The 8,599-nt window shown below is 40.1% G+C and overlaps 1 protein-coding gene across 2 annotated transcripts in view; it reads right to left on the bottom strand.

Annotated features, from left to right (window-relative positions):
• Window positions 1–8,599, bottom strand: part of nrg2b (neuregulin 2b) — a 50,495-nt gene that overhangs the window by 33,042 nt on the left and 8,854 nt on the right. The window lies entirely within an intron of this gene.

Below are 8,599 nucleotides of genomic sequence, written 5' to 3'. Positions count from 1 at the left end.
CACAAATAATCATAATTATGATTTGTGCCACAATTGAGCAGCCCAAAGACGCGTTCACTTTTTTCTATACTTAAAAAAACCCTCAATCTTACCCTCACTTAAACCAGCGTTTTAGAAGCCCAAACCTAACCTCACGTGACACTCAGCATGACCCTGAATACCATGTGACACCTCCTTGACTAGAAAAACTAGTGCCACTGAACACAATCCAGGCAGCAATGAGATTTCCTAATGAAAAGTAACTGGCAAAGTCAATTAGTATGAACATTATTTCTAGGAAAAGCATTGGGGCAGGACAGCCACAGTTTAACAATTGAGAGAAAGTTTGTTTGTCTCTATGATAGCCTATTTTTCATCCAGTATGAATGTTTTAAGTCCAACATGGTTAGTCTAGAGAGGAAACCTGATGTTTACTGTTTATGTTTTAGGTAGCTAAAAATATCTCCTGCTCCAGTATTAAACTCTATTGTATTACCAGGAGTACATGCACACTGGAATCATGGCTCCCTTTAATTGTATTAGTGACATTATGACCAACAGGTCTTCCTCTGGCAAATACCAACAGGAAGGATATGAGAGGTATAGCAAAATGACCAGTGACATCATTATCATCTTATCAAATTAACGTGAATACCCTGACATGTTGTATGTACCCTACATTTCAACATGAAGCTAATTAGATCAACCAAAGTGGGTTTGAAGGGATTTCTTCTTTAAACTAATTAGGTCTTGATATAAGAGTTGAAATACATACTTTTTCTTTGAACAACTTAGGGCAGCAACTAACGTTTATTTTCTTTGTTGATTAATCTGTCTATCATTTTCTCGATTAATGGATTAGCTGTTGAGTCTATAAAATCCTCAAATGTCTTGTTTTGTTATTAGATATTCAGTTTACTGTCATAGAAGCTGTCAACTAATCAATTAATTGTTGCAGCTGTAAAACAAATAAAAACACTTTGCCACTTTTGCAAAATCACTTTCTAGAAAACAAACTTGCAGAATAAGGCAAATCATTTTGGAAATCCTTGAAACAAGATAATTAGCATTAGAATACATGCAATTAGTTTACCCCACTGGCACATACTTTATAATTGTTTTAAAAAAAATAACACTTCTAAACTATATTCGCAAAATGGATATTGCAGCTCCACTTAACAACCATCCAGATGAGACTCATCGTCGGGTGAGTCAGTCTGAGGTGAGACTGTCAGGCTTTTATGCAGGTAAGTGTGGAAATGAGTGCTGAAAGTCAGCCTGAAGCAGCTGTGAGTGGTGAGCCCAGTTACCAATGAGCGCATCCCTCTCTGGGACGCTCTCCTCGGGCAACGTGGAAGTTTTGTCGGCCTGGGAAAAACCCAAAGGAAATTACCCTTCACGGAAGGGACGTCCACATTTCATGGGTGTGACGGTGTCGGATTGATTGAATCGCTACAAATTCCCACTCCAATTTGAGCTCAGCTGACATCACGCTTCAAGTTGCTTTAGGTATTAAAACATCCTTATGAATTTGTCCTTTCAAAATAAGTAAACAATTAATCTCAATGAAAATGAACAATACTGCATGTTCCTGCATGTGTATGTGTGTGTATTGTATAGTTATTTTAATCAGACATCAAAATGACTTCATGGCATTAAAGACCAAATGAGCAGTGGAGTAGTAGGAAGCAGGGCTGGGCGGTTATTCAAAATGATAATTTACGTCTTTCAATAGAATCATATTGTGATGAAATCATACAACGAGATATTGTGATACACTATTACGTCGTCTAAATTGTTAATAACAAGCACATGCAAACTCAAATTTCTAAGAAAATTGGATTAATTTGGACCAAATTTCTTAATTAAATGAGAAAAATACTCAGTACTTTTCATTTGTCAAGTATTTAATTCACATAAGAGGATACACAACCATGTGGTTATTTCATATCAAACATCCTATATTGAGATATATATATATATTTTTTTTTAGATACAAAATGTCCTTGATAGAAGATTTTTTCCATAATAAACAACAAGAATTTTCTTTAACTAATTCAATGACACTTCAATGTGTGTTCTACTATTATTATATTTCTATGCAATATACTCCAATTCCCAACTGCATTAAACTTATTGAGAAGAACTTCTAACTGGTTATGAAACAGTTTAATACCGATGCGTCTAAATGCTCTACGTTAGGAAACGAGAGGGTTTGTAAATGGACTCTGGTAATTGGAAAACACTACCATATACCGCTAAAATCAACACAAAATGAAAGTTCCTTGTGGTAGCTTTCATTTCAAAGTGATTTCAAAGATAAAGGATCAGCACAGACCTTCACTGATCTTATTTTAGATGTGATGATTCATCCATAAATCAATTATATGGGTTTATTCTTAACGGCTGGATCCTACGGTTACTCATAGGTTTAAAAAGCTGTAGAACATATAAACAACGTCTCTGCACACTCTACTGTTGCAGCCCCGATGTACCAAAACCAGATCACAAATGCTGAGGAGGAGGAATTCACTGAGAAGGGTTCTCCATTAAGTCTTGAAAACCACTCTCTCTATGCCAGAAACACATTAGCACCTATAGGGTGCATTAGGATGGTGGACAGATGATGTTTTAAATAAGTAATTCAATTGATATTTCCATCTTGCCTCATTGCTTAGACCTTCATTTTCTCTGCATTAATTACTAGAAACACATGTAAGACAGCACAAGGATCCCGCTACAGGGATCTGACTTTGAGTGTAGGTAGAACACTACATCTTTTAATGCATGAGACTCTTCTACTTTCATAACTAAAGTCCCTATTTAAAAATGTTAGGGATTCATAGGGTAGGCTCATTTGTGAGATGGAAATATAGACATTTAGAGACATCAGCAGCCAGCAACTTCAACACAAATACATTAGAGTGAGCTCAGCCCTCTAATAGACTGCCAAAACTCCATATTGCGCGATACTGCTACAATAATGGCATTTTATGTTACTATCTGATGTCGACCTTTGAATCGTTGTAAAAATCCATCCTCTTTATTACTTACCTGTAAAATTATTAGTAAATAGACTGGAGAACATCCAAGTGGGCTTATAAATCCCGTGGGCCCCTTCAAAACCTCGCAAACAAGCCTAATTTTGGCGGCACTGCTGGCTAACAAGCACATAAAAGATACTGTGGATGAAACACAAATTAAATTCACTTAATTTGGAAATGTTGTGTTTGAGGTTGGGGTTTAGTTTGATAAGGAAACATTCATACTACTGCAGACATAAAAAAACAAAAAACAAAGCCTGCACAACAATTTCTGTTATGCATAAAAAGAGAGAGAGAGAGAGACTGTGAAATACATGTGCACCAACACAATTAGAGTGGATTCACACATCCCACACACCACAGGCACCAAGCAAGCCTTAACAAGTCTAATTCTGCAGCTGCAATTTACACACAGATTTTCCACAACACTGTGTATGCGCACAAGAGAGAGAGTGCTCACATGAGAACATGTGTGACGCACAGATGTACTCATATTGTCTGCACCGATGGATATACGTGTGATTGTCTGTGTGTGTAAATGTGTATTGAATGTGTGTGTGTATTGAATGTGTGTGTGTGTGTGTGTGTGTGTGTGTGTGTGTGTGTGTGTGTGTGTGTGTGTGTGTCTGTGTGTGCACTGTAAGTTGCTGATCCAAGCCTTCTGTATCACTGAGTGATGAGAGAATTCCTCAGTGAGAGCACAGAGGGGTGGGGGTGTGGTAGGGGAGCCACAAATGGACAGCATTGTCTGGCCAATAGCCTGTGACCGGCCTGCTCCCCTAGCCAATCACACGTGACCAGCGCTCCCATCAGCCGTCCATCAAGAGGTCCTTCTTTCAAGGTCAGCTGATGCTCCCTCCCTCCTCTCCTCTCCTCTCTCTCTCTCTCTCTCTCGCTCTCTCTCTCTCTCTCTCTCTCTCTCTCTCTCTCTCTCTCTCTCTGTCCAGCAAAGCAGGCATCAACAAAATTGATCAGATTTCTTGGTAAGCATGATCCAAAAACAGAGAGTCATATGGCAGACAAACCAATTAGGTGTGTTTGAAGACAGATATGGCACCCTCAGAAGGCGTGGTCAGACACATGCCTGCGTGCATGGGCTGAACGTGCGTGAGTCTAGTGAGAAAGTCTGAGAAGAAGTACAGTACATTCATAAAATGTACTAAGACAAAGTGGAGAGGAACCCGATGTGTGTCCTAACGGCGGGATCTGCGTTTTACATTTGTGGTATGTGTCGACTGTGTTTGTGTGCAAACATGTGTGTGTGAGTGTGTGTGTGTGTTCATTTATAAAAGAGAGAAGCTCCTTCTATCTCATTCTCCGATCAGTGTGATTTCTGCAGCGCACAGCTGTCACCATGGAAACCAGGGAGGGAGCAGGAGATAGAGAGTGAGAAAGAAAGAGAGAAAGAGAGAGAGAGGATGTAAAGCAGTTAGAAAGGGAAAAAAGGATTGAGAAAGAGTAGGAGTGAGCACGAGAGATAGTGTGTGTGTGTGTGTGTGTGTGTGTGTGTGTGTGTGTGTGTGAGAGAGAGAGAGAGAGAGAGAGAAAGAGAGGAAGGGAAAGAGTGAAAGAAAGAAAGAGAGAGGGAGAAAGAGAGAGAGATGAGCATTAGCTGTTGAATGATAGCAGTCACAACAGGCCCTCATGCAGTATCACCCAGCTAACCTCTGCACAGCAGCAATAGCAAGCCCAGGGCAACCCTTCATGTATGTAAGTGTGTGTGTGTGTGTGTGTGTGTGTGTGTGTGTGTGTGTGTGTGTGTGTGTGTGTGTGTGCATGTCACATCCACATTTGATAAAGAAAATAATTTTGTGTGGATGTGTGTGCGTGGTTGCAAGAGTGACTGTCAATAAATCATTCCCTTCCTCCCCTTTCTGTTTTTTTGTAGTCATACAAACACATACACTGACACACACACACACACACACACACACACACACACACATACACATACACACACTGACTTGACCTTGTCTCTCATCGCTGGTGTTGTGCATTGTTCTATTGGCTGCAGGGAGATCTATTTAAGTATAAATACACCCCTCAGATTTCTACAGAAATCAGGTTCTTTTCAAAGACAGACACACAACTACGCACATACACACGCATAGAGATGTGTGTGTGTGATAATTGTGTGTAAAAGAGGGTGATATGGGGAAATAGGGAGAAGCAGGATGTTGAGATAGATAGATAGATAGATAGATAGATAGATAGATAGATAGATAGATAGATAGATAGATAGATATAGATAGGGAGGATGTGCAGAGTTGGTAATGAATAGTTAATGAAGGGCTTGCGGGCAGATCGGTGGGGAAAAGCTATTCTCCCTGTCTCTCCTTTCTCCTTCTCCTCTTTTTCTGGGAGTCGTGTGCAAGTCATTCTGTGCCCCACCTGTCCTCCATTTATCTATCCCCCCCACAACACTTTCTATTCTTTCTCACCTCTTCCCTCCTCTCACCCATTCATCTTCCCTCCGCTCTCTCTCTCTCACACACCTCTGCCTCCTTCCTGTTTTCATCCATCCTGCTCTCTCACCTCTTCCCCCATATCTTATCCTCCATGCCTCACCCCACCATTTCCCACCTCTCATCTCTCCCATCAACCTTCCGCCCTCAACAGGCAGACACACCATTAACTGCAGGCTTGTAAAGCAGACTAACAGACACAATTCTCCTGATAAGAGGATTGAAGCATTGATCACATCCGTCCTCCATGAGGGGCTGCAGATTCTACAGAAGAATGATGTCCCACTGCCCCTTTGAGAAACCGACAAAGACGCTGTTAGAAGAAGGTGCCCTACAGCAGCTCTGAAAGACAAAGATGCTGAGATTTTATTCTTGTGGTGGACCCCAGGGCTCTGTGCTTGGTCCCATTTCTGTCAACGTGTGCAGCCGTTATTTTACATCATTTGTAAATACGGTATCGGTTTCCGCTGTTACCCAGATCACAGACAGCTCTACGTTTGTGCTACACCTGATTATCAGATGTATATTTGCATTTCTGATATCAAGGAATGGATCTCGCAACATGTATTACAAGTAAAGAAGGACAAAGAAGAGAGTATTACTTGCGGGAGAAAAGGCCAAAAAACGAACTGAGTGAGTCATATCAGTAATCATCACCAAGATGGCAGCATACATTTCTTGGGACAACTGTGTACCTTTTTGAAGAACATTATCATACATCAATCAGCCGGGATCCTTACCGAAACCAAAGTGAGTGCACATTTGAGACCTTGACTAAACTCCCATTGGATGTGAGCTTTAGAATATATTGCTAAGTGCTGAGAGCTAAAAAAAATCAGCAACATTACTAAAAATAAGTCCAACCCAGCAAGAAGTCGTCACTCAATCACATAGGTTAAAAACAAACCCCAGGTTATTTAAATTTATTAAAAAGAGAAAACAAAGCCAAAGATTAAACCTGCAACAGTTCAATGGATTATTAGCAACTTTACAGGCACGCTCACTTTCGGGTTTACCTCCCAATAAAGTTGAAGCAAAAGTGACACAACTAACAGCCTTTCAGTTTTCAACCTGTCTGCACTCATGTTTCTTATCCCTTTATTTAGTATGTATGTATGTTTGACTATCGCTTTGCAAATGACAAACTGAGCCGCCAGTAGGAGTAGAGCTAGTTAGCTGTTAGCAGATTAAAATGAGAGCGTATCTGTTGAATGAGACATGAACAATGCGTCTGATAAGCTTGTGGTCTAGACGGGGAGCAATTGTGGTTTGTATTCATTCAATCAAACATTACAGTAGTGGTCGCTGCAGACAAAGCCAGCGGAGGTCTGCACTCTACTGAATGCACTTCTCCAGAGGTGTAATATGTATGCCTTCTGAGATTTCAGCACTACTTTGTAATAAACCGTAGTCATGTGCTGTCTGGCCTCACAGCTCAGGACTTAAATTTAGTTCATACTTGCCCTGACCCTAGAACAACGTCGGCGTAGAAATGAGGGTGTGCACTTTTCTTACAACTTTGTTGCTACAGACCCTGGAATGACAACCTGAGTGATAGCCTAAGTGACAGCCTACTAAATAATTTCAGTCATGTCTTTCTACTAAATTGACACAATTTAGGAAAGTCAGATCTGAATCAGCTTATTGTGGTGTCTTTGTAGAAGGGGGAGACTGCTTTCGCCTAACGCGTAGATGCGTACAGTTGTCAGATATTCTCTGATATAAGATTATTAATTTGGAACTCATTGTAAAAGCTGATGGGCTGAGGTTGATGAATACATTTTACATAAGAAAATCAAATGTTTGAGACCATGAATTGCTGAATTGCACTAGCAGGAAATTACTAAAATGTAATTTCAAGAAGTACGTGTACATAAGTCCATATGTGCCAGCTTTGCATCTATATCAAGTGTTATGCCACAAGACATTTGAACCTTCTTTGACTTTTTTGTTTTGTTTTATGCATGTGTGGGTTGTTTCGCAGACTGTTGACTGCTCTAACGTACAAAATAGTAAGGAGAGAAAAACGCTGTTCATGAGGTTCACCTGAAGGCAAAAGATTTGTGCTCATTTACGTTTGACTTACATTTTTCTTTACATTTTTCGGAAACGTCTCCATTATGTAAGTAAGTATGACACAAAATTGCGAGGCTATAGAGACTTAAGAAGTCTCACTAGCCTCTTGGCCTTTTGTTTGACTGGCACTGCTGCACATTGAATCCCCATCGGCATTTCCACATCCACTAAAATGAACGCGCTACACTGACAAAGCTTTATTGAGGATTAAATCTGCACTTGGCAACTTTGCATGTTGGCAGCACCAAATAGCAGTGAGAGGGTTTTTTATTTTTTTTAGAATTTAAGGTAATTTCCCAGAAACCCTGTAATGTAACCTCCATATAATGATGACTGCATGCTCCTTTATCAGCCGGTCCGCCTGTGATGGTTTATACCAATGAGGCAAGAGCAACAAAAGATGTATTACGAGTGAGTCCGACTTTCACTGGACAGGGTGCTCGTTTACTGCTGCTAGAGTGACAGCATCTCACTTTTAAATTGGGTTTTGTCCTTTTTAGTTGATTAATAAGAGACCATGCGTGACTAGGGATGGGTATCATTTGAAAATGTTCTCTACCGATACGTTCTACATGGTCCTACTACTGGCCATAGTAAATACTGGAAAAGCATTTTTTATTGTTTCTCAGAGGCTTTTGGGAAGAATGTGGAGCCAGATCCGTTCATAGCCATGCTTGGAGTAACAAGCTCCTTATTTTCTGCCAATAGGTATGAAAAAAATGGAAGTTGTTGGATTTGCAGCATAATTGCCAAAAAAATAAGAAAAATCATCTCCAAACCAACTGAAAAAAGAAGCAGAAATATTATTTCATAAGATATGAAATGTAGTGCCAACATCTTCTCAATCCCTCCAAAGAAAATGCAGATCCACTACTTCTCAAAAGCTATGTTGCTCACACAGAAGCATACAACAATGCAAAAACAAACACATAGTACACACAGTATCTACCACAACCCTATAATAGATCAGAGATAACATCTAGAGAGGCAGAGGAGGACATCTGGAAGATAGATGAAGATATTCCACCTGTCACC

The sequence above is a fragment of the Cebidichthys violaceus genome, unplaced genomic scaffold, assembly GCF_023349555.1.
Source record: "Cebidichthys violaceus isolate CVI_PGR_0920_01 unplaced genomic scaffold, fCebVio1.0.p SCAF_2, whole genome shotgun sequence".
NCBI lineage: Eukaryota > Metazoa > Chordata > Actinopteri > Perciformes > Stichaeidae > Cebidichthys > Cebidichthys violaceus.
This window is presented reverse-complemented; position numbering and strand designations above follow the sequence as displayed.